The 24,995-nt window shown below is 38.8% G+C and overlaps 1 pseudogene; it reads right to left on the bottom strand.

Annotated features, from left to right (window-relative positions):
- Positions 1-2,749: 2,749 nt before the first annotated feature.
- Positions 2,750-9,688, bottom strand: LOC143606032 (arogenate dehydratase 3 pseudogene; annotated as a pseudogene).
- Positions 9,689-24,995: the final 15,307 nt, after the last annotated feature.

The raw sequence follows: 24,995 nt of genomic DNA, 5'->3' as shown, positions 1-24,995 counted from the left end.
TCGATCATCATATCTTCAAAATTTAAATTCTTGGTTAGTTAGCTGTTACTTGCTTTTTTTTAACAACCAGTTTATTACTTTACCATTTTAATTGGAAATCTTTATTCATATTTAATTAACATTTTTGATACAAACTTTATTTGTTCAGGTGCGTTTTTACAAAACTAAAAAGAAAGAGTCGTGGATTATATATATTTTAAATGATGGTTTTTACTTACACATACATACTATTTTGTGTAATTTGTGTATTCTATGTAATATGTATTTTTTGAGTTGCATAATTTATGTACCTTAGTAATATATAGAGTTGGTAAATTATGTAATTTTGTGTAATTGGGGTAGATACAATTTGGGTAATTTATGTAATTTGTGCATTGTGTAGTGATTTAGGTACTTTGTTTAATTGGTATAGATGCAATTTGGGTCATTGATGTAATTTGTGCATTGTGTAGTTATTTAGGTAACTTGTGTAATTGGTGTAGATGTAATTTGGGTAATTTGCGCATTATTTAGTAATTTTGGTAATTTGTATAATTAGTGTAGATGTAATTTGGGTAATTTATGTCATTTATGTATTATGTAGTACTTTGGTAATTTGTGTACTTAGTTAACAACTATAATTATTTGTGTTATTTGAGTGATTTGTTTAATTTGTATGGGTAAGTTATCTGTTTTTGGATGTAAATCCCAACATGTGTGTAGAGAGCAAAAAAGAAAAAAAAAACGGATTGCCCAAAACGGTTTCAAAAGTAAGAGAATTGTTAATGAATAAGGAATGAAGAAAACTATGTTAACGATTATTACATGTGTATAGCTTATTAAAGTTTTTTTTTAAATAAACATATTTTTTATAAATAATGAAACCTTCTTTTACAAGTATATTGTTCTTATATTATTAAAAATATTGTAATTTAATAAATAAGATACTAATTGTAATAAAGAAATATGATAAAAGATTTGATGTGATGTTTAGTTTTACTTAAATACCCTTTCATAATTTAATGTTATTGTTTCTCTTTCAGACTCAATTTTATATTTTGTTTTAATAACAACCACAAATCTCTACCCTATTAAATTAAATGAGTGGTTGATATTCAGTTCTCAAAGTTCTTATAACTTGGTTTTCAAAATATCTCTTCCCTGTATATATATATATATCCCTTTCCTATATACTATGTGAGTTTTAAGAACTTTAAGAACTCAATTTTAAACCACACATTTAATTAAATGATATGAAATATGTGGCTGAGATTAAATTCAATTAAAAAATGAAGCAGGAGAGAGAACATGTATTTTTGATAATTGCACAAGTTTAAACGTTAGTTATGCATGTGTAAAAAATCGATTCGGCGTGTAAAAAAATACCGTAATTTTTTGTACATCACTTACACTTACGTATTACACTTTTTAAAAAATTTTGTTACGTTGAGTTCTTTCGAGTTTTTAAAACTCAAAGTGGTTCTTAAAATAAATCAATCCTATATATATATGTGTGTGTGGGTGTTTTAACGTTTTTTAACGACGAGATCTATTATCGCTTTTTGCATGTCCTCGGAAATTAAAAGTAGGAGCAAATTCTATCAATTAGTTATCCTTCAACCGTTAACATCCATGCGATAACCTATGACCTTATTCTTTATAATATGATTATTTTTAAAAGGTCCTTGCAAATTATAATATACCTTATATACTAATTTAAGAAAAAAATGGAGTTCGTTGACCCGACCCACTCTATGTGGGTCCGCCCTTGGAGATGCAACTGGCCCATACTCGCCAGACAAACAATTACCGGCCACCACCTCATCATGTTGTTCTTGAACCCGTCGAAACATGGACCCATCGGCGCCACATTGTCCGTTCAATCCTTCTGCTCCCCCTCTCACATACACCCCCAAACATGCTCACTCTCTTATCTCCTTTCTCCAGGTTGTATCACCCGCAATTGATACCCAACGAGGAAATGAAGAATTCGGTGGCGGTGGCGTAGCCAGAAATTTTTTCCTACGGGTTCGGAAAATTTTGAGGGACGAACGACCGACTGTTTATCACTTCGATTTGTGTTTACTATGGGTTTAAAGTCAAAATACACTAATATATAACACTAAAACAAAATTTTGTACGGATTTGACTGAACCTGTTCCTCAAAAGCTGCCTATGCCCCTGGGCCGGTGTATCAGAAGTACCCAGGGTACCCGAGACGTCTACCTTTAGCCCACCCATGACACCCTTATCACTTATGAACGTAGATATTGGACTTTGTTTGTTTTATAAATTGTAACACACAAAATGGTTACAATATGAGTTTCGTATTATCAAAAACAAAAAAAAAAAACATGTGGTTTATAATTTATATTTTATGAGAAAAGATAAAATACAATAATTGCATAACGTACATTAGGTACAAGAATACTTATATTCATATTCATGAAATTGATCCATAAAATCACATCACAAGATCTCGAAATCGTCAATACATATCCAATTAATCATTGGTTCACCGTAATAAACAGTTTTGAATCGTTAATCGATCAATTTTTTACTTTTCTTCACGAAACTGTTTTTGAGCGTTTTAGGTTTTTGGCTGAGCGTTTTAGTATTTTTGCCTTTGAGTGTTTTTGTTTTTTGTCTTTGAACATGTAGCGTACCTATCGTACGTTAAGCGGTTAATCAGATTATTGTACAGTAACCTCACAATACAATAGCATTTTCTAACCTGAAATTTTTACATTATTTAATGACGTAATTACCCTCAATAACCGTTAACAATATCCATGGGATAACTACCTAACACCCTCACAAACGACGTGAACTCTTCCACCTCATTCATGGCGTTCTGAGCTCTAACATCCGCCGTTGAAGCTTCAAAATCCACAAAGTAAACATACTCGAACCGCTTCTTCCTTCCAACCGGCCGGTTCAGGTTCGGTCTACTCTCTATCTTCGTCACTTTAATATTCCTAAACGCAAATGCAGCTAACACCTTATACAACACATTATTATTATTATTATTATTATTATTATTATTATTATTATTATTATTATTATTATTATCATTATCAACATCATTATTATTAGTTCCTTTAGATTCACCGAACACATTCAACATATTATTATTATTATTATTATTATTATTATTATTATTATTATTATTATTATTATTATTTCCTTTAGATTCACCGAACACATTCAACATATTATTATTATTATTATTATTATTAGTTCCTTTAGATTCACCGAACACAATACTAGTTTTAAACCGGTTACCGGTGACCGGAATCACCGGTTCACGAGATAATATTACGAACGTCACGTTATTCGAATCGTCCTCGATTCGATCCGCTAAGATGTTAAGATTATAGATCTCGGCTGCGCGTGACGACGCGATTGCCGTGGTGTCACGGAGGTTGTTCGCGGCGAGGTGTTGTGCAGCTCCGGCGGTTAATGACAGTGATAGTGTCTGGTTAGTTGTGTTCAGAGGAGAAATATCATAACGACATGCGAGTGATATTTTAAGACGGTGGGGATTAGGTAAGGGTGACAGTGACAGCGGCAGCATTCGGGTGTAACCTGCAACGAAAATAAGACATAAATGATGAACATAATGCTTTCTGAATATATTGATGAAAAACGTAACTAAGTATGAACGTATAAATAATTACCGTAATTTTTTCTTATATTAGTTTTGAAAGATGGATTTAAAGAATGCATATTTTTTTGTGATTGATTTTGTGAAGCTTGTTGAAGGAGTATTTGCTAAGCTGAATATTAGGCTGAGGGGTGTGGGGCTTCAACGGGGGCGCTAGAGCCCCTCCGCTCGCGCCCCCAGGCGCTAACACCATACCACCGGGGCGCTAACGGGGGCGCTAACGGGGCGCTAACGCGAAAATCCATGCAGGCGTGAGCCTGTTAGCGGGAGAAGAGAGAGAGGAACTTGTTGAATTTTAGAAAAAGAGCCGTTGGGCTCTTATTAAATTAAAAAAAAAAAATTTTTTCTATATAATACCCCATTTCACCCATTTTTATACCACAACTTCAAACCTTCACCCAAAATCAATTCATCTTCTCAACTTTTTTTAAAAAAATTGGCTGGAAATTGGTACCCAAACCTTGATTCAGATTATATTGACGACGATTTATGGTCGTCACCGCACCAACTGATGTTTTATTCGGAGCCGCAAGAATCATCCGGCTTTCAACCATCCAACACACAACCGTCTCCTAACTTTGTTGTTCCGGAGACACAAGAATCACACGGTGAAGCTACGGGACCAAAAAGACGCGTCCACCGGAAAAAACAACTTGCAACGGACGGGTCGGGACCGGCTTCGACTCCGAGGACGAAACGGAAAGCCACTCCGTGGTCATCGGATGAGAAGGAAGCCTTGTGTCGGGCTTGGATAGTCATTTCTGAGGATCGACGTTGCGGTAATTGTTTTAACGTTTTTAAAAATGATTTTTAATAAAAAAGTTAAATATAAAAGTTAAATGGAAATCTAATTTATTTATTCATTTTGCAGCCGACTACCAAAAGAGCAAGATTTTTTGGACAAAGGTTAGGGAGACGTTCTACATGCTCGTTGGGAGTACAGAGCGGAACGCCGATATGATTTCGGGTCGGTGGTCCGAAATCAGAAAATTTGTTGGCTTGTTTACTAATCTTTTCAACAGGAATAGCGGTCGTATGAGACCAAGTGGCAGTGATGATTTGGCGGTTTACAATTTCACGGTCGAAAAGTGGAAGCAGGAGTGTTTGCGGAGGTATGGGATGGTGAAGACGTGGGACGATTTATTGTTGTGGGAGAGGTTGAAAAGGTGTTCCAAGTGGGTTGAGCTGGTGGCGCCGGACTTTGATGGGAAGTAAGGGCGAAACGGACTAAAACTAGTTCGTCTGGAGCGTATAGCACTTCAACCGGGTCGGATTGCCGCGTTGGATTCGACCTAAACATTGCGGAGGAGGAAACGTCTTCACCGCCGAGGAGGCGGCCATTGGGAAGGGACGCCAAGGGGAAAAAACCGGCTGAGGGGGAAGCCGTAACATCGCCAATCTTGTTGAATCCCTCAATAAATTCAACAAAACCATGGAGGTGGTCTCTAATGACAAAAAGGAAAAAAGTCGAATGAGAGATTTGGACTTTCTTACTAGAGACTTCAGTAACCTAAATCCGGTCGATCAAATGCTAATGGAAAAGCAAAAGGAACGTATCCGAAAGAGGTTGATCGAAGAAGACCAAGCCGAAGAATAAGAATAATGTTTTTTTTAGTACTTTAATTTTTATTTTATTTTTAGATATTAATGGTTTTTTTTTATTAATGTGTGTTTTTTTTAATAATTTATGAGTTTTTTTAATAATACGTTGTTTGAATATATTTATAAAAAAATAAAAAAAAAATTCGCTGGAGCCCCTGCTGGAGCCCCTCCACACCAGGGCCAGGGGCTCCAACGGGGGCTCCAACACCCCCCTTATCCAATTTCTCTCTCTGCCACACGTCATAATATTATTGGTTGGAGCCCTCATTAAAACCTCCATTAAAGCCCCCCACAACCCTCAACCTTAATAACAAGGGGATTGGTGTTTTAATATTGGGATATAATTGGATTAAGAAAAGGTGTATAGAAGACTGGAAAGGTTCAATCTTACGAGTCACACCTACCTAGTTTAAGTTATAATTATAAATATTAATAATATATAATGTCACCACTAATAATTGATGAATCATGAGACTAGACTACCCATTTCTTTTGGATGTCTTCTAGTGTTCTAGATACATGTGCCAAAACAATCACGTTTTACAGATATTATTATTATTATTATTATTATTATTATTATTATTATATTCTAGCATGGTTTATTAACTGATATACAAGCTATTTTGGTATGTTGGTTTTTGTCGGGAGGTTTTGTAACAAAATTTAATACATGCTTGATTGACTAGTGTAACGTATTGGAAATTTGAAGGCTTTGAGAGCAGTGATATTATCGCAAGTTGGTTTTTGTGATGTCGGTTATCATACATACTGATCGTCTGTAAAAATGTAAAATTACAAGAAAAGTTGTTACTTGTTAGTGGTGTTCTACAATGTTTTAATTTACATAAAAGTGAGCACAACTAATAAACGATCATGGTTAATGAAACTTGGGAGAAAAGGATTTGGTCTACACCTAGTTTGATGCTTATATTCGGTGGTTTAAGTCTTTAAGATTGAATAATGGTACGAGTGGCTAAAACGTTATCACATTGCACTCTGTCGTCATGAAGATAACACTTTAATTTAGTCGAAATACATTTCCGACTACTTAAATTGAACATATTGTCGATGTTCACACATTACATTGTTAGGAGTTTATACGTCGTCAACATATGTTGATATTACCACTTAATAACATGTAGACTGTAGTTAAGCATTTCCTCTTCCTCTGACACCTCATCTTAAGTAAAATATGTGATAGATTCAAGCTATATGATTCACTGAAAAACAAATTATTTTGTTAACACCGACCACTAAGTTGTAAAGGTTTAAACAAAGTGTTGATCTTTTTTTAAATTACACAAGACTAAATTTAACCATTATTTTGTTAAAACAAAAGTTTAAAATCTAGCAATAATAATCTTACTATTAGAAGATTACAATAATGGAACCTTGAGTTTCAAAACGTTTTCTACTTAACGAATCGCAAGACGATGTTATGCAATTGCTAGGTTGTTCTTACCATTTGAAAAGAAGAGGTATGACAATGAGACAAGTATTGGTAATCACAGTCTCGTACTTGACCCAATACCCGTCGAGTACTTCGAGTATCGGTATAGCTAGTTTGTTAAAAAGTAAGTTGAGATTCTTTAGTGTCTCTCTTGCATGTGACTTCTAGCGCATAACCCCTTGATTGAAAAACCTCATTTAATCATGTGAGGGAGAGAAAAACACAATAAACGTTTACATGATAATATAAAATAAAATATATATATCGAAGTTTTATACTAGGACGGGATCAAAGTTTTCTATTATTAATATTATTGTCGATTGTGTCTTGTCAGATGTCGTAAGAGTGAATAAATCCCATGTTCTAGTATTACATATTTACATGTCATGACAGCCGATATATGCATAAATGAGGAAAATAATGAGGTGTTAATACTCTGTTTGGGGCAATCTCAATTCTCCACATATATTATTATGTGTTATCATATCCTGTTATTTAAGGATTCCACATCATGCTAAGCAAAACCATAACCATTGCTTCACCTACAAGTGCGTAAATTGTTTTTGGATAAAAACTAAGTCGGGTCGAGTTAAAGTGATTCAAAACCGAGTCGGTCTAAACTGGTTCAGATGTTTTTAAAAAAATAATATGGTTCAGTTTGAAACTTGTTTTAATCCGGTTCGGTTCGGTTTTAACCGGTTTCCAATCAGTGGCAAAAAAGGCCGAAAAAGGTTAAACTTACACTACGTATAAAAATTTTCGGCCGAAAACGGGTAAATTTACATAACTGCCGGGGCCACCCCGGGCCTCAATGAAGCTTCGCCCTTGTTTCCAACGGTTATATCTCTAACCGGTTTCAAATTGGCTGATCTGTTGAGACTGGTTTCAACTAAATCGGTGATATCGATTTTAAATATAAACTGGTTTTGGTGTGTACCTCTAAGCCTCAACTTCACCCAAAAGAAAATGTAGATCCAAAGTGGTAAAAAATTAAACATCAGAGCCTCATAGGTCATAAAAATGGGCAGGATTTGGCAGATTGGGTAATGGGCCAAATGGCCCAACAAGTAAAGTGGTCAATTTTTTGTACTGCGACAACTGACAAGTTGATTAGTTAACTCGATACACGTTTTACACTAATTATTTTATACCTTTTCGCTTTTACTAAGCCTATAAATGAACCGAACATTCAGTGACCTGTTTGTAATCTCTTTGATGGTAAACTTGTTTATGGTCGTTTGTTTAATAAGTGAACAAACATGAAAAAAGAGACCCATCTCTTCGTCAAACAAACTAACTTTCATAAGATTAATTCGAAGAATTAAAACACTTTAATGTTATTTGTCATAAAATTAACTGCAAATATCGCCACCCATTGCGGGAGCAATCCATATAGGAACTGAAAACAATCCCACAAAGACCGGTCAAGTGTACATTGTAATGACATATAGGAACACACATTTCAAATTTGCCAAATTTGAGGAACCTCCAAATCTTATCGTTAGTAATTCACGTGTTTATTTCAATGCTTACAAATGTCGGTATATAAATAAGACAAATGTTTACACTAAACGATATTAAGATTTAAGAACGTGAATCTGAATTCATTTCGTATCTTTTGAATCAAGTAAATATGACATCGAACCATCAATACCAAATTTCGTCTTCCACAAATCATCACACCCTTGTCAACCTGACAACGTCTTTCTAATTCTCACAAGGAATTAGGGGAATATGGCGACAACACTAAACAATAGTGTAAAATCCGCCAAGTATTATTTAGGAATACAATGAAAGATGTTTACAAAAGAAACATAATCAAATGATATCTACTAAAGATAACTATAGTAAACATTAAAGAGCTTTTGGTCTGGCCGACTGCCCGACTGGATATGGCTTTGCCTCAAGGTTATCAAAATAGGTGATTTATGAATAAAGTTAGATTTTCCGTTTTAGAAATAAAAACTGCTAACAAAAACTAATTAATATATTTCATCAAGCACAAGATCACATACCAAACAACAAAACCGTCCTCATTGTAACATAACTGATTGAGAGAGTGACATTCGCAAAACGAAGTTATCATGTGGGAAAGAAGAGACGATCTAGCATGAATGAGAAGAGCTTGTCAAGTTAGCCAGGATGATTGCCAGAAACCAATTCGTAGATCTAGAGAGTGAACCAGATCAGTCGTGATGGAGCTGGCAAGTCATCCTTGGCTACTAAACCAAACGCTCATTCTCTTCATGTAAGATTATCCCTCCTTATATAATATTTCTTTCTTTGTATATATTGTGATGATTTGATCATCCACATGTCCCAAAACCTGTATTTATAGGAAACACAGAATAATTATGGGCAGTTTGCATGCTCATCTACTACCAAGACTACCCCATATTACATCCCTATCTAATCAATATAGAGAATATATTCTATGCATGTAGTCTATCATCTTTTACAACCATTTCTGGACCATGCTTCAAGTTGGTATGTCAAATGATTTCCATTTATGTATATAACGATTTTGGTCTTTATTTTATTTTCGAACGACAATATTAATGTAATCTACTCCTAAATCCTAATACCACAACATTGTTCAACACGGGACTCGAACTCTAGTCTCTTGGGAATTGGGATGACACACCACTTTACACACCACGAGACTTAAACCCCCAATCTCTTTGATAGCCATATGGGTTTTAGAACTTAAAACAGTAATAATAAAACATCTTATTAAATATATTAATGTGGTTATTACTAAATTATTTACAATTTTATTGATAAGTTCTATCGTATTATACTTTGTAACGTTTTAAAAATTGGTTTGTGCTGGCTGGTAATACTAGTTGGCTAGTTGCCACTCACTAGCCGGTACCTTTTAGAAGTTTGAACCACCGGAATTGCCAGTAATACCGGTTTGTACCGCTGTACTTATTTAAGCTCAAGTCGCCTTTAGGCCCAAGACTTTTAGCGGTCCATCCATGAACCATTACCTCCCGATTTTAAGTTTTAATCTACAGGCCTTTGATCAGTTTAACATCGCCATTCGATTTATTTACCATCAAATCAAATTACTCTCAATATTGCCATCGAGCAACTTTTGGATTTTTTTTATGGATTAACTTTTGGATTTTTTTTATTATTAAATCATGTACTTTTTCATGTATTTTTATGGAATTATAGGGTTAACTAGTCAATACGGTTGAACTGCCAGATAAAACATGTTGTCTCATTTCTAAACCCGACCTGGCATGACTAAATAACCAGTTTTTAAAACATTGTCTTTGTAGAACACAACATGCATGTTTTCATTCTCAATTATATATTTTAAAAATTCAAATCCGCTAGTTTTGAACATGTTTCAAGAAGTCAAACGGGAATTTTGCCTCTTTATCTCAATCCTTACTATTTTTGCTATAATTAGGAAACCTATATGCCAAATATGGAAAGAATATATATATATTCGCTAGCCAGATTTGCAAGCATATTTAAATGCTTAAAGCGAACCAAAAGAAAATGTTTTTCAATTAGACTTTGACCCCTCAATTATGGGGTTACGAATCAATATCATTCACATCGGTAGTGTTAAACATATCAATAGTTCTTATTAGCCGACGCCAACGCCAAATAATCGACTTTTTGAATAGCTAACTTTGAGCTCGGATGCTAAGAAAAAGTATCGATGCAATATTGCCATGTTTTTAGAGTTATCGAAAGACCAATCACCGATAAATATAGCATTTATTGTCAGAAAAAGAAAATAAAAGGGATAAAAACGGACCTTAGTTAGGATTCTCCACTCCATGAAAGATACACGGATTCATGACAAGTTTCATCATAATATTTAGAGCTTCCATAGCTATGATATAAAAAATAAATAAGGTGAGATTAAGTCACCTTAACACTTTTCTTTTTATATTGAATTCCTTTGTTAGAGGTGCAAGCCCCAGAGAGACCACAAATCCATTTTCTCCAACGTGAAGGAGACTTCATATGACTCAATGACTTAACTTATAACATTATTCAAGAATTCTCAATGCAATGATTCAAAAGCTTTTTCGAAATCAATTTTGAAGATTATTGCCTTATGTTTCTTCTTTAAACAAGAGACAAGTCTCATTGATGATATGATACGCTTCCTATATGTTTTTGTTAGGAAGAAAAGCCGAGTTTCATCAACAAGTGAACATATAACCTTTTTTCAATCTAATTGCAAGAACCTATAAGATAACTTTGGAGACCAAGGATCCGTTTTCTTAGGAATTACAGCAATAAACGAAAATTTGCATCCCAAGCTCATATCGACCGCCTCATATAAGTAATCCATGGCATTCTCAAAGTCGTCTTCAAGAAGACTCTAAAGGACCAAAACTCTTTAACGAACTTAAAAGTATAACCATCGTGGCCCGGTGCCTTTTCACTGTACTAATACTTAGTATTCAAACGAACCTAAAATCAATACTAATTGTTACATTATCTATAAATCTATAATTAGAGTGTCTTGCATATTTATTTAGTTAATTTTGGTTTTAAACATATTATAAAAAATTTAGTTAAATATTGTACATAAGATATATTATGAATGTCTAAATTTAAGTCTTCGAATAACGTTTAAGGTAAATTTATATAATTCTCTGCCGAAATACTACACTTAAGATAAAATATATAAATATAATAAAGTTTGTGACTTTGTGCTCACAAAAGATTTCGTAAGCAAGTTGGACCTTAATACTTTTTTCGGAGTTTTGGGCCAAAAAGCTTATCTATTACATAACAATTTGATCTTAGATTATATTGGGCTAAGAAACGAAAACCCAATGAAAGTTTAGTTAAAAGATTTAGGAAAATTGGATTTTAATAATCCCAACTTTACGCAGTTGGCCGATAATAATCCCAACTTTGAATATAGCTGTCACTGGTCCCAACTTTCACACTATTTGTTTTCATTGAACCCCCGTTAAAAAAAATTAACGGCGTTAAGTTTTTTTCAAATTTCAAACTGATATTTTAGGGCTTTTGATCGGAATGGGTATACGAGTCGATTGATGTAAAACTTACCTTCAAATAGCGCTTCAAACAGCTTGATTTTTGTTAATTAATAGTTTAAATATCGGAACTAAAGCATCCTTTAGTCGTTTGGACCACTATTTGGAGGTAAGTTTTACATCAATCGACTCATATAGTCATTCTGATCAAAAGCCCTAAAATATCAATTTGAAATTTGAAAAAACTTAACGCCGTTAAGTTTTTTTTAACGGAGGTTCAATGAAAACAAATAGTGTGAAAGTTGGGACCAGTTACAGCTATATTCAAAGTTGAGATTATTATTGGCCAACTGCGTAAAGTTGGGATTATTAAAATCCAATTTTCCAAAGATTTATGATTAAACTTTAAAAACACTTTATAACAACCTTTTTAAAATATGAATATGAACTTTTAATTAAAATAACTTTTAAACTGGTTAATAGGTTAACCAATTTATCAAACGTGTTGTGTTTGTGTTAACCCATTTGTTAAATGTGTCCTGTTAGTCAACCCAAAACTTAATTTTTTCATACCTTATCAATCATTTGCCGACTAGTTCATAAATCATTTTAATTGTGATTTGAACTTTCTTTAAAAATTTACTCTCAATGTAGCGTATATCCACCTAGCAATCATCTTTGGTTTGGTACTTTCGTAGAGTTATATGCAGCTACAAATGTGTACACAAATATTTTTGTAATTTCGTTAAGTTTAATTGAATAGTACTTTTTTTAAAGTATACGTGTTATCGTCAAGAATGTCTTTTGTTATAGAACCGACATGATTACGGATGATGTTAAGGTTTTCTTCACCTTTTTACATTAAGGGGGTGTTTGAGATTACTTATTAACTTTTTTAAAAGGAATAAGGTGTTTGAGATTACTTTTAATGTGAGAGCAAAAAGTTAATAAGTTACACTTTTGTAACTTACTGACTTATTGAAAAGTTTTAAAGAAGTTAAATAAGTAATCCAAACACCCCCTAAAAGCAAAATATTTTAGTCAATTTTTTTTATATTTTACTTTTTTACTTTTTCTTTACGTTAAAATGTTAGCTCAAACTGAAGATGCTGATTAAAAAATGTTATATTGAACTAGATAAGACATTATTAAACTTTGATTCTTGTAGAAGAAAAAGAAAGCCACTAATTATCTTTCAGACACGGCTATAAAGATGTCATGATGGTTCATGAATCAAATATCTTGTTCTTTGCCTAGTTAGGTTTTGACTTAAGACTATCCAAGTTTTGACTTTTGACTATCTTTCTGACTTGGTAAAACATCTAATTCTTTAGGTTCTTTCTGTCCATTGGTGATGGATTAATATCATGGTTCTAGTTAGATTTGGGCAAATAAACCGATTATCCGAACTGATCCAAAAATCGAACCGGTTTGAAATCGATTATGTAGAAACCGGTTTGGAACTGATTGAAACCGTAGGTCTGAACCGGTTTGTAACTGTCTCCACCACAACCAGTTTCAAACCAGTTAACTGAACCAAAACCTGTCAAAACCCGAACCGAAATCGATCATAACCTGGTCAAAAAACTGCTATAAATGCTAGCTGAACCCTAACATCTGAAAATTTAAAGTAGCACAAAAGGAATCAGTATTTATGACTAAGATATCGAAATGTGATATAGTAATAAAATATCGTTAACGTTCAAACAACTTTTTAAGACCTAATGCGACTTTGTATAACGTAAAATAACTCACTAACACGTGATAAGGTTCATCGTCATACACATGTTATTAACACGTATTTATAGAACTTAAGAAGCAAAACTATTATCAACATGACTAAAATGACATTATGGTCATTATTTCCTTTTGGTTACTGAAGAAACACTAACCGGACCCCGGGCAGATTACTGGTAACCTGGGGGTTAGATAGATGTTTCCCACGAGGGGTTAGACCCTTGGAAGATGGTTCTTCTGATAACCTGCAAAACAGACACCGTGAGCTCGTCACTGAGAAGGGGGGGTTCCTCCTTGTGACCACCCTCCGGCGTGAGAATCAGACTAGATTGCTCTTTAAATATAAAAGTATATTAAGAGATTGCTAGAGCAGATATCAGGTATAATATGATGATAATGTAGTAAGATATGATAAGATGAGATGGTCATACCATTTGTGGTATTTATAGCCGAAGGTAGGTTTCCAAAGAGGTATGGCCGGCTGCAACAGTGTTCCTGTTCCACCAACAGTAGCCTACGCACGTGCCCTGCTGGTAGTTGGTGGGTAGGTAGCGGCTGATAGTGACCAGGCCTGCTGTATACTATTCATGTTCCACCAACTGACGGCTACGCACGTGGTATGGCAGTAGTTGGTGAGTAGGCAGCGGCTAATAGTGACATACAGTGCAGGAGCATGCTGCTCGCCATACTGTTGTCAATAAGCTGTCGTATCTTTAGTCAGATCTTTTTCTCATACCTCGTCAGGTACAGTACAGAAGATCTTCCTGTATCGTACGGACTGGCTTATTTGGGCGGGAGTATTCCCCCTCCCGCCCTTGTGCGGGATAGTTCCCGGCTTCGCTCATTCCTTCAGGTGACACTGAGTGATTGAGAGCTAAGTGCCTTGTGCGTGTAGCCCTGCTGCGCGGGTGGCCTTCCCTGATGGCTTGTATCCGAGGCTGCGGGGACGGGCGGAGTCCTTCACCATCGGGAGGCATATCCTGCGGGACCAGCTTGCGTACTGCGCGTAAGGACATCACGTCTCTGAGCATGGTTGGTCCTGCGGATCCAGTTGGTTTCTGCGCAGACGTCCCTCTTCAAGGTGAGTCTTGCGGGTCCAACTAGGCTCTGCTGGGACCTACCTCTTCAAGTCCCCCCAGTCCAATGTTCTTCTCATGAGTGTTTAATAAAGTGAGGTGAACTTTTGGACTTTAAGCAGAGGGTTTTGAAAAGGGTTTTTTAAGGTTTTCCATGGGGATTCTTCCCGCGGAAGTCCTTGTCACTTGCAGAAATTCCCGAGTTTCCTGCTTGGTCTTTGGGTATGATGCGGGTAGGCTGTAACCTCCTCGCAAGTCAGGAGCGTTGAGTCCTACTTGTGTGGATTCTCCGTGAGGTTTTGGTAGTTTTGAACATAGTGATCAATTATGTTAAAACCACCAATTCCATCCTGGAGCTTCAAACAACGTAGTTCTCGACGTTCCCGCTATGCGGGGATGTTATTTCCGTTTACGCAAGCATTGCCCAGAAGATCCTTCTTGGTTTCAATTCCCAGCGGAGTGCTAGGTATGTGAAGGGTTTTGCCTTAACACTGTACCAGCGCTCGTCTTTGTAACACCCCGACCAAAGGCGGATTATACATCGGGGCGCCACATATTGTTTCATTACTCGTGACACTATTGGGTGTCAATATTTAATAAATACATTCATTCGCGCACGCGCAGGGTAAACACAAGATAACATAAATCATCATAAATCAATATATTATAAATCATAATAATAAAACAGCAATAACTTGTCTTGATACATTTTAATCTAGGTCCAAAATAAAGAAAACTTCCTAGGTGTCCACAAGCTCCAAAACAGCTACTGCAAACCTGAACATGTGTTAAAATAAACGTCAAACACTTGCGTGTTGGTGAGAAATCAAGTTTAATACAATACATAGATGACAATAAATCTGCGCGCAACATGTGTATGTCTGGGTTTCAACAAGGGTGTAATCAGATCGGGACCAACTCTAAGAGACAAGACTGCCAGTGCTCACAATTGAGCTCACAAACAAGACTAACTGTGCAAGTGTAACAAAAGAGAAAATCATAAACGATAGTTCTCCCGTGTTCATCTAATGGTACCATGAAAACTGCGGAATAGACCGACAAGACGGTTAATGATCCACACATACAAATAACAGCCAAGTCTACGTCCTCAACACATGGGATACTGCGCGACTAAAGTTCATAAACAAGTTTAAGACTCTAAGTTTGTATGAACACATGAACATCCCAAAACATTAAAAGCAAAAAGGGATTAGGTACGAGATTACTCACATGATAAAGATGCGATGATAGATAAAGCAAGAACCAAACAAGCAAGTTAACCTATAAGTAAAGATTATTGTTTTAACGATCGGTTTTAAGTCTTGATTATAAGTTAGCATAATTAATAAGTAAATTATTATATATATATATATTACCGGAAAAGCAGGGCAGAACAGGGAGGAAGACGGAGGCAATAGAGGAGGGAGGCGGCTGAAGAACAACGGCAGAGAGCAAAAAGGGAGGAAGAGAATAAGTGTAGTGTGTGAAGTGTTAAGAAAATAGTACTATATATAGGCAAACCCTAGGGGACACAAACCCTAGAAAAGATCTCCAAAAGTAAAAGAAAAGATATCAACAGAAGAAAGTTCTGAAAAGTAAAGATATCAAAAGATATGGTAGCAGGGAAAAAGAGAAAAAGGCTGACAGGATTCAGAAAAAGGCATGGGAGAGGACAGATAAAGTTACTGGTCAAGCATGGCAAAAGCAGATCTCAAAAGATTATGTCAGTCACTTTATCTACCAACCAATGGGGTTGGTGCGCATGCTGCGCTGAAAGTAACTTTTCAGACATAAAGCAGATTAGGTCAACAGCTCAAAAGATAAGACAACTCAAAAGCAACGGCTAGATTAAACAGAAGAAAACTCAAAAGTTTTAGCGCGAGAAGGCTAAGGCGCTAAGGCAAAAGTGCGCGAGCGCGAAGGCAGACAGAACCAACCTTAACGCGTCGCGGGAAGAATCAGATTTCTTAGCGCGCCGCGGGAGGAACTAAAATTCCTAGCGCGCCGCGGGAAGAACTATAATTCTTCGCGCGTCGAGGGATGAACTACGATTCTTAGGGCGCTGCGAGAAGAACTACAAATCCTTAGCGCGTCGCGGGAAGAACTACCGTTCTTAGCGTGCTGTGAGAAGAATTACAATTCTTAGCGCGCTGCGAGAAGAGTTTGTCTCGCGAATCGCTGTACAGGTGGTCTTCACGCAGGATTCCTTGTAAGGGGTCTGGCGCGTGGAGCTGCGCAGACAACCTTAGGCGGGAAGGAACAAAGGACAGGCAAAGAGTTAGAAGAGGGAAACAAGGCGTAAGGGCGGGACGGCGACAAGAGGGAAAAGAAGGCGGAAAGAGAGAAGGAGAGGGACGGAACGGCGGAAAGAAAGAGAGAGAAAGAGGCGGGAAGGAAAATATATATATTATTATTAAAAATAAAGTATAAGTATAAATAAATACTAAATCATAAAAGAAAGAGATCGGGTCAGAGAAACGGGTACCTGGGTCGGGTCGGATCGGGGCAGATGTCACAGTCTCCCCTACTTTAAGAAATTTCGTCCCGAAATTTATCTCGAAATAGGTTGCGCAGAGAACAGGTGCGGGTACTTGATCTTCATTTGATCTTCCCTTTCCCATGTAAACTCGGCTCCGCGCTTGGACTCCCAGCGAACTTTCACGATAGGGATACGACTGCGCTTGGTTTGCTTAACCTCGCGATCCATAATCTCAACAGGCTTCTCAACGAAATGCATAGTTTCATCAACTTGAACTTCATCAAGTGGAATGTGAAGGTTCTCGTCAGCTAAACACTTCTTGAGATTGGATACATGGAACGTTGGATGCACATTACTGAGCGCGGGCGGCAGGTCAAGTCTGTAGGCAACTTTTCCCACACGCGCGAGAATCTTGAATGGACCAACATATCGAGGAGCAAGCTTACCTTTCTTCCCAAAGCGGACAACACCTTTCCAGGGCGACACTTTGAGGAGAACAAGATCACCAACTTGAAATTCGAGAGGCTTCCGCCTACGATCTGCGTAACTCTTCTGTCGGCTCCTGGCAGTCAGCAGATGATCACGGATCTTGGCGATTTTATCGGTTGTCTCTTGAACAAGTTCGGGTCCTGTGATTTGAGTTTCACCCACTTCGCTCCAACAAATCGGGGAGCGGCACTTACGACCGTAAAGTGCTTCAAATGGGGCCATACCAATACTGGAATGATAGCTGTTATTATAAGAGAACTCGATCAAAGGCAGGTGTGAATCCCAATTACCTCCAAAATCAAGAACACAAGATCGGAGCATATCCTCAAGAGTCTGAATAGTTCGCTCAGACTGACCGTCAGTCTGAGGATGATATGCCGTACTCATGTCCAAGCGAGTTCCTAGCGCAGATTGGAGAGATTTCCAAAAGCGAGATATAAAACGGCCATCGCGATCGGATATGATGCTCAAAGGAGTACCATGGCGGCAGACAATTTCCTTGACATAAAGCTGCGCGAGTTGCTCAACACGGTAGTTTTCACGAATGGGCAGAAAGTGAGCAGACTTAGTCAAACGATCCACTATTACCCAAATGCTATCATGTTTGCTTGCTGTCAAAGGTAACTTGGTAATAAAGTCCATCGCTACACATTCCCATTTCCACGTAGGAATTTCTGGTTGTTCGAGCAAACCAGATGGGCGTTGGTGTTCAGCTTTCACTTTAGAACAAGTCAGACATTTAGCTACGAACACAGCAATATCCTTTTTCATACCGGGCCACCAATAAGTAATGCGCAAATCCTTGTACATCTTATCAGCGCCAGGATGAATAGAATACCTAGATTTGTGCGCTTCACTCAGGATATCAGCGCGAAGATTCTCATCAAAGGGAATCCAGATGCGATTGAGATAGCAGAGAATTCCACTCAGATTAGGGACAAAGAGTGCTTCCGCGCCACACGCTAACTCGGCGCGAAGGTTACCATTACTGATGGATGCGCGCTGCGCGTCACGAATACGCGATTCAAGGTTGCTTTGAATCGGCGCGAAGTGAAGCTGCGTGCGCGGCAAAATACAGTTAAGCTGGCAGGGTTTTCGGCTGAGCGCATCGGCTACCACATTAGCCTTACCAGGATGATACCGGATCTCACAATCATAATCGCTGATGAGTTCGTTCCATCGGCGTTGCCTCATGTTAAGTTCCTTTTGATCAAAGATATGCTGAAGGCTTTTATGGTCAGTGTAAAGGATACACTTAGTACCATAAAGGTAGTGTCTCCAGATCTTCAAGGCAAAAACAACTGCACCAAGTTCGAGATCGTGAGTTGTATAATTCTTTTCATGAACCTTAAGTTGCCTTGATGCGTAAGCGATAACCTTGCCTCGTTGCATAAGAACACAACCGAGACCTTGGTTGGAGGCATCGCAGTACACGACAAAATCATCATTACCCTCGGGTAGCGCAAGAACAGGAGCTTCACACAACAATCGCTTGAGCGTTAGAAAGGCTTCTTCTTGCTTCGAGCCCCAAATATATGGTTTACCTTTGTGCGTTAGAGCTGTTAAAGGCAAAGCGATCTTTGAGAAGTTCGAAATAAATCGCCGGTAGTAACCAGCTAAGCCCAGAAAGGAACGGATCTCAGAAGGAGAGGATGGCGTAATCCAGTTCTTGATTGCTTCAATCTTGGATGGGTCGACATGAATACCCATCTTGTTTACAACATGACCAAGAAACTGTACTTCATCAGACCAGAATTCACACTTGGAAAGCTTAGCATAGAGTTGCTCAGCTCTAAGCTTTTGCAACACCAACCGAAGATGTTGCTCGTGCTCGGCCTTGGTCTTAGAATACACCAGAACATCATCGATAAACACAATCACGAATTTATCCAAGAAAGGCCTACACACCCGATTCATTAGATCCATGAAAACGGCGGGTGCGTTGGTTAAACCGAAGGACATGACCAAGAATTCAAAATGGCCATAACGAGTTCGAAAAGCAGTCTTCGGAACATCTTCATCGCGGATGCGCAACTGGTGATAGCCAGAGCGGAGATCAATCTTCGAGAAACAAGAGGCACCTTGGAGTTGATCAAAGAGGTCGTCAATACGCGGTAAGGGATACCGGTTTTTAATGGTGAGTTTGTTCAACTCGCGGTAATCAATACACATGCGAAACGATCCATCTTTCTTTTTAACGAACAACACCGGAGCACCCCAGGGCGAAGAGCTAGGGCGAATGAATCCTTTAGCAGTCAACTCTTGAAGTTGGCTTGCCAATTCTTGCATCTCAGCGGGCGCAAGACGGTAAGGAGATTTAGCTACGGGGGAAGCACCAGGGACAAGATCAATATGAAACTCGACTTCACGAGCGGGGGGGATACCAGGAAGATCATTAGGAAAAACTTCAGGGAAATCACGCACAACAGGGATATCGCGAAGCTTCTTCTCTTCAGCAGGTTTAACCACATGGGCTAAGAATGCAACACACTTCTTCCGCATGAGTCTTTGGGCTTCGGCGCAAGACATAAGTTTAAGACCACTGGAGGGTTTTTCGCCGTAAATATGAAGATCACCATTTTCTCGAGGTATGCGAATCAATTTCTTGGCGCAAATAACTTCGGCGCGATTCTTCGAGAGCCAGTCCATACCAATGATAACATCAAAGCTTCCAAGAGGCATGGGGATGAGGTCGATTAGAAAATCGTTTTCGTTAAGGTTAAGCGTACAATCTTTAATCACCGAGTTTATTAAAACAGTTTCACCATTAGCCAATTCAACTGAAAAATTTTCTTTTAAATCGTTGCGCGGTCGCGCAAGCTTCTGCTCGAAGGCGCGAGAGATAAAACTTCGATCGGCGCCAGTATCAAAAAGTATAGAAGCATAAAATCCGTTAAGCAAAAATGTACCATTAACTACGTCATTATTCGCTTGCGCTTGGTGCGCGGTTATATTAAAAGCTCGTCCACGCGTCACTTGGTTCGAAATCTGGTTCACCGGATTCGCTTGTGTGATTTGCACTTGTAGTCTCGGGCACGCGTTCCGGAAATGACTGGGATCACCGCAGTTAAAGCACGATCTGGGTCGTGGGTTTTGGTAGATTGATTGTGGGTTCTGCGGGTAGACTGGTGGTGTTGGCGCAATTGGATTGGCGGGAGGGACTCTACAGTTCTCAGCAGTGTGACCAGTACGGCCACATCGGTTACAAAGTCGACACGGGGTTTGGGTTGGGTGGTGAAATCTACAGGTTGGGCAGAAGGGATGGTTTCCTGTGTAAGGTTTCTTAGTTGGTGGGGCAGGGAGTGCGGGATTGGTTAGGGCATAGTTGTGGACTACAGGGGGAGTTGGGTAGGCTGACAGAGGGTTAGGCGCGTAAACTGGGGGTTGATAAATGGGTTGCTGGACAATGGGCGGGTTGGTAAGCGCATAGGCCTTGCGCCTGCGCTTGAGGTTGTTACGGTTTGAAGGTTCAGGTTTGGTTTCTGTTGGTTCAGGGGCAGTCTTGGTGAGTTTGGTCTTCTCAGTTCCCCGCAGGAACAGGGTTCCTGCTCTGACATGGTTGTCGCTGAGCACAGCGGCCAACTCGATGGCGTCAGAGAGGGTAACTGGGTTTCTGGCCCATACAGAATCTTGAATTTCCATGGGGAGACCCCCAAGGAATTTCTCGATTGCTCGGCGTGAAGGGGTAACAAGGTGAGGGACCAGTAAGCTTAGCTCGTGGAAGCGCGTCGCGTACTCGCGCGCTTCGCCACTGTATTGCTTCAAGTTCCAGAATTCTTCCTCCAGGCGCTTAACTTCGTTGGGAGGGCAGAATTCTCGCGTAAGAATTTCCTTGAATTCCTCCCATGTCATGCTAGAAGCAGCCTCTGCGCCACGCGCATGAGCTACTCCATTCCACCATGTAAGCGCTCTGGATTCCAGGACACTGGAAGCATACAGGGTTCGTCTGTCTGAGGGGCATTGGGTGTGGAGGAAAGTGTTTTCTATTTTCTCAAGCCACTGGAGCATCACGGTGGCTCCTTCAAGACCTGTGAACTTTGGAGGGTTACCCGCGTTAAAGGACTTAATGTTGTAACTAGAGGTGTTGGTATTGTTTTGGCTCAAAGCTTGGGCTATCGCGGCGGCCATTTCCTGGGAACGTTGCTGTCTACGCATGCGCGAGGCTTCTCTTCTCTGAAATCGGCGAGATAGCGGAGGCATTCTATAAAAATTTTAATTTTAGTTAATATCTTGGTTTTAGCGCAAAGTTTTAATCTTATAAAGCTTGGTTTCACGGAGTCAGTTACAGTCAAAAGTTAAAGTAAAATAAATGACCCTAAATGCAGACTTAATAAAGGTAACAAATTCGAATCAAGAATCGACAATTCATGTATCACCATGACTTTTCAATCCTCAATATAAAACATACAAGAAAATGAGTATTGGAGGTTGACAATTCATGTATCACCATGACTTTTCAAGTCTCCAACCTCAGAACATAATCGTAAATGGAAATTGAAAATCAACTATTCATGTATCACCATGACTTTTCGGATTTTCAATCCCAACAAACGAATATGTAAGTAAAATCAATAAAAATCGAAATTCACAAAAATCGAAATATCGCGGAATAAAACATAAAATCATATACTGCGCAAGCGCGAGCATATTCATAAATAACGAGTAATTAACAATAAGCGCGCAAACATGAGATTTCTCTCATGCGCGAGAAGGGACTCTTAGGTATTCAAGGCCGTTACGTCTAACCACCTATCCTAAAGTCAACGAGCTCTGATACCAATCTGTAACACCCCGACCAAAGGCGGATTATACATCGGGGCGCCACATATTGTTTCATTACTCGTGACACTATTGGGTGTCAATATTTAATAAATACATTCATTCGCGCACGCGCAGGGTAAACACAAGATAACATAAATCATCATAAATCAATATATTATAAATCATAATAATAAAACAGCAATAACTTGTCTTGATACATTTTAATCTAGGTCCAAAATAAAGAAAACTTCCTAGGTGTCCACAAGCTCCAAAACAGCTACTGCAAACCTGAACATGTGTTAAAATAAACGTCAAACACTTGCGTGTTGGTGAGAAATCAAGTTTAATACAATACATAGATGACAATAAATCTGCGCGCAACATGTGTATGTCTGGGTTTCAACAAGGGTGTAATCAGATCGGGACCAACTCTAAGAGACAAGACTGCCAGTGCTCACAATTGAGCTCACAAACAAGACTAACTGTGCAAGTGTAACAAAAGAGAAAATCATAAACGATAGTTCTCCCGTGTTCATCTAATGGTACCATGAAAACTGCGGAATAGACCGACAAGACGGTTAATGATCCACACATACAAATAACAGCCAAGTCTACGTCCTCAACACATGGGATACTGCGCGACTAAAGTTCATAAACAAGTTTAAGACTCTAAGTTTGTATGAACACATGAACATCCCAAAACATTAAAAGCAAAAAGGGATTAGGTACGAGATTACTCACATGATAAAGATGCGATGATAGATAAAGCAAGAACCAAACAAGCAAGTTAACCTATAAGTAAAGATTATTGTTTTAACGATCGGTTTTAAGTCTTGATTATAAGTTAGCATAATTAATAAGTAAATTATTATATATATATATATTACCGGAAAAGCAGGGCAGAACAGGGAGGAAGACGGAGGCAAGAGAGGAGGGAGGCGGCTGAAGAACAACGGCAGAGAGCAAAAAGGGAGGAAGAGAATAAGTGTAGTGTGTGAAGTGTTAAGAAAATAGTACTATATATAGGCAAACCCTAGGGGACACAAACCCTAGAAAAGATCTCCAAAAGTAAAAGAAAAGATATCAACAGAAGAAAGTTCTGAAAAGTAAAGATATCAAAAGATATGGTAGCAGGGAAAAAGAGAAAAAGGCTGACAGGATTCAGAAAAAGGCATGGGAGAGGACAGATAAAGTTACTGGTCAAGCATGGCAAAAGCAGATCTCAAAAGATTATGTCAGTCACTTTATCTGCCAACCAATGGGGTTGGTGCGCATGCTGCGCTGAAAGTAACTTTTCAGACATAAAGCAGATTAGGTCAACAGCTCAAAAGATAAGACAACTCAAAAGCAACGGCTAGATTAAACAGAAGAAAACTCAAAAGGTTTAGCGCGAGAAGGCTAAGGCGCTAAGGCAAAAGTGCGCGAGCGCGAAGGCAGACAGAACCAACCTTAACGCGTCGCGGGAAGAATCACATTTCTTAGCGCGCCGCGGGAGGAACTAAAATTCCTAGCGCGCCGCGGGAAGAACTATAATTCTTCGCGCGTCGAGGGATGAACTACGATTCTTAGCGCGCTGCGAGAAGAACTACAAATCCTTAGCGCGTCGCGGGAAGAACTACCGTTCTTAGCGTGCTGTGAGAAGAATTACAATTCTTAGCGCGCTGCGAGAAGAGTTTGTCTCGCGAATCGCTGTACAGGTGGTCTTCACGCAGGATTCCTTGTAAGGGGTCTGGCGCGTGGAGCTGCGCAGACAACCTTAGGCGGGAAGGAACAAAGGACAGGCAAAGAGTTAGAAGAGGGAAACAAGGCGTAAGGGCGGGACGGCGACAAGAGGGAAAAGAAGGCGGAAAGAGAGAAGGAGAGGGACGGAACGGCGGAAAGAAAGAGAGAGAAAGAGGCGGGAAGGAAAATATATATATTATTATTAAAAATAAAGTATAAGTATAAATAAATACTAAATCATAAAAGAAAGAGATCGGGTCAGAGAAACGGGTACCTGGGTCGGGTCGGATCGGGGCAGATGTCACAGTCTTATGGTTACTTTACTTCCAAGGTATTCCTGGCGTCAATTCCCTGCGGGTGCTAGGTATGTGAAGGGTTTTGCCTTTACACTGTACCCGCACCCGTCTTATAGTTACTTGGTTGCCGAGGAATATTTGGCTTCAATTCCCTGCGGGTGCTAGGTATGTGAAGGGTTTTGCCTTAACACTGTACCCGCATCCGTCTTACGGTTACTTGTTCGCCAAAGTTTACTTGGCTTCAATTCCCTGCGGGTGTTAGGTATGTGAAGGGTTTTGCCTTTACACTGTACCCGCATCCGTCTTACGGTTACTTGTTTGCCAAGGTTTACTTGGCTTCAATTCCCTGCGGGTGCTAGGTATGTGAAGGGTTTTGCCTTTACACTGTACCCGCATCCGTCTTACGGTTACTTGTTTGCCAAGGTAAGGGGTATTTTCCCGCTTACTTTTTAATATTTTTAAATTTTGAATTTTGAAATTCGAAAGGTTGGTGGAAAGATAGGAACAGTCCAAACCTCTGAAACGTCGTGCGACAGTTTCTTCTGACTGTGTCAGGACGTGCAGGAAGTTATGGTGACGTGACATTATATGGTCATTCCAGACGCTTTTTACGGCGCGTGGGCGCGATTTTTCGGGCGCGTGGCCGCGAAATTATTGGCGCACGTCCTGTCAACAGCTGTTGCCAGCCTGCTTTTTGCCACGTGTCATAGTTTCATTGCACCTTCGATTTCTCTCTCCTCCGCATTAAATTC

Source organism: Bidens hawaiensis, unplaced genomic scaffold, assembly GCF_021521415.1.
Source record: "Bidens hawaiensis isolate Kalapana, Puna unplaced genomic scaffold, B.hawaiensis_p1.1 tig00072611_1, whole genome shotgun sequence".
Lineage (NCBI taxonomy): Eukaryota > Viridiplantae > Streptophyta > Magnoliopsida > Asterales > Asteraceae > Bidens > Bidens hawaiensis.
This window is presented reverse-complemented; position numbering and strand designations above follow the sequence as displayed.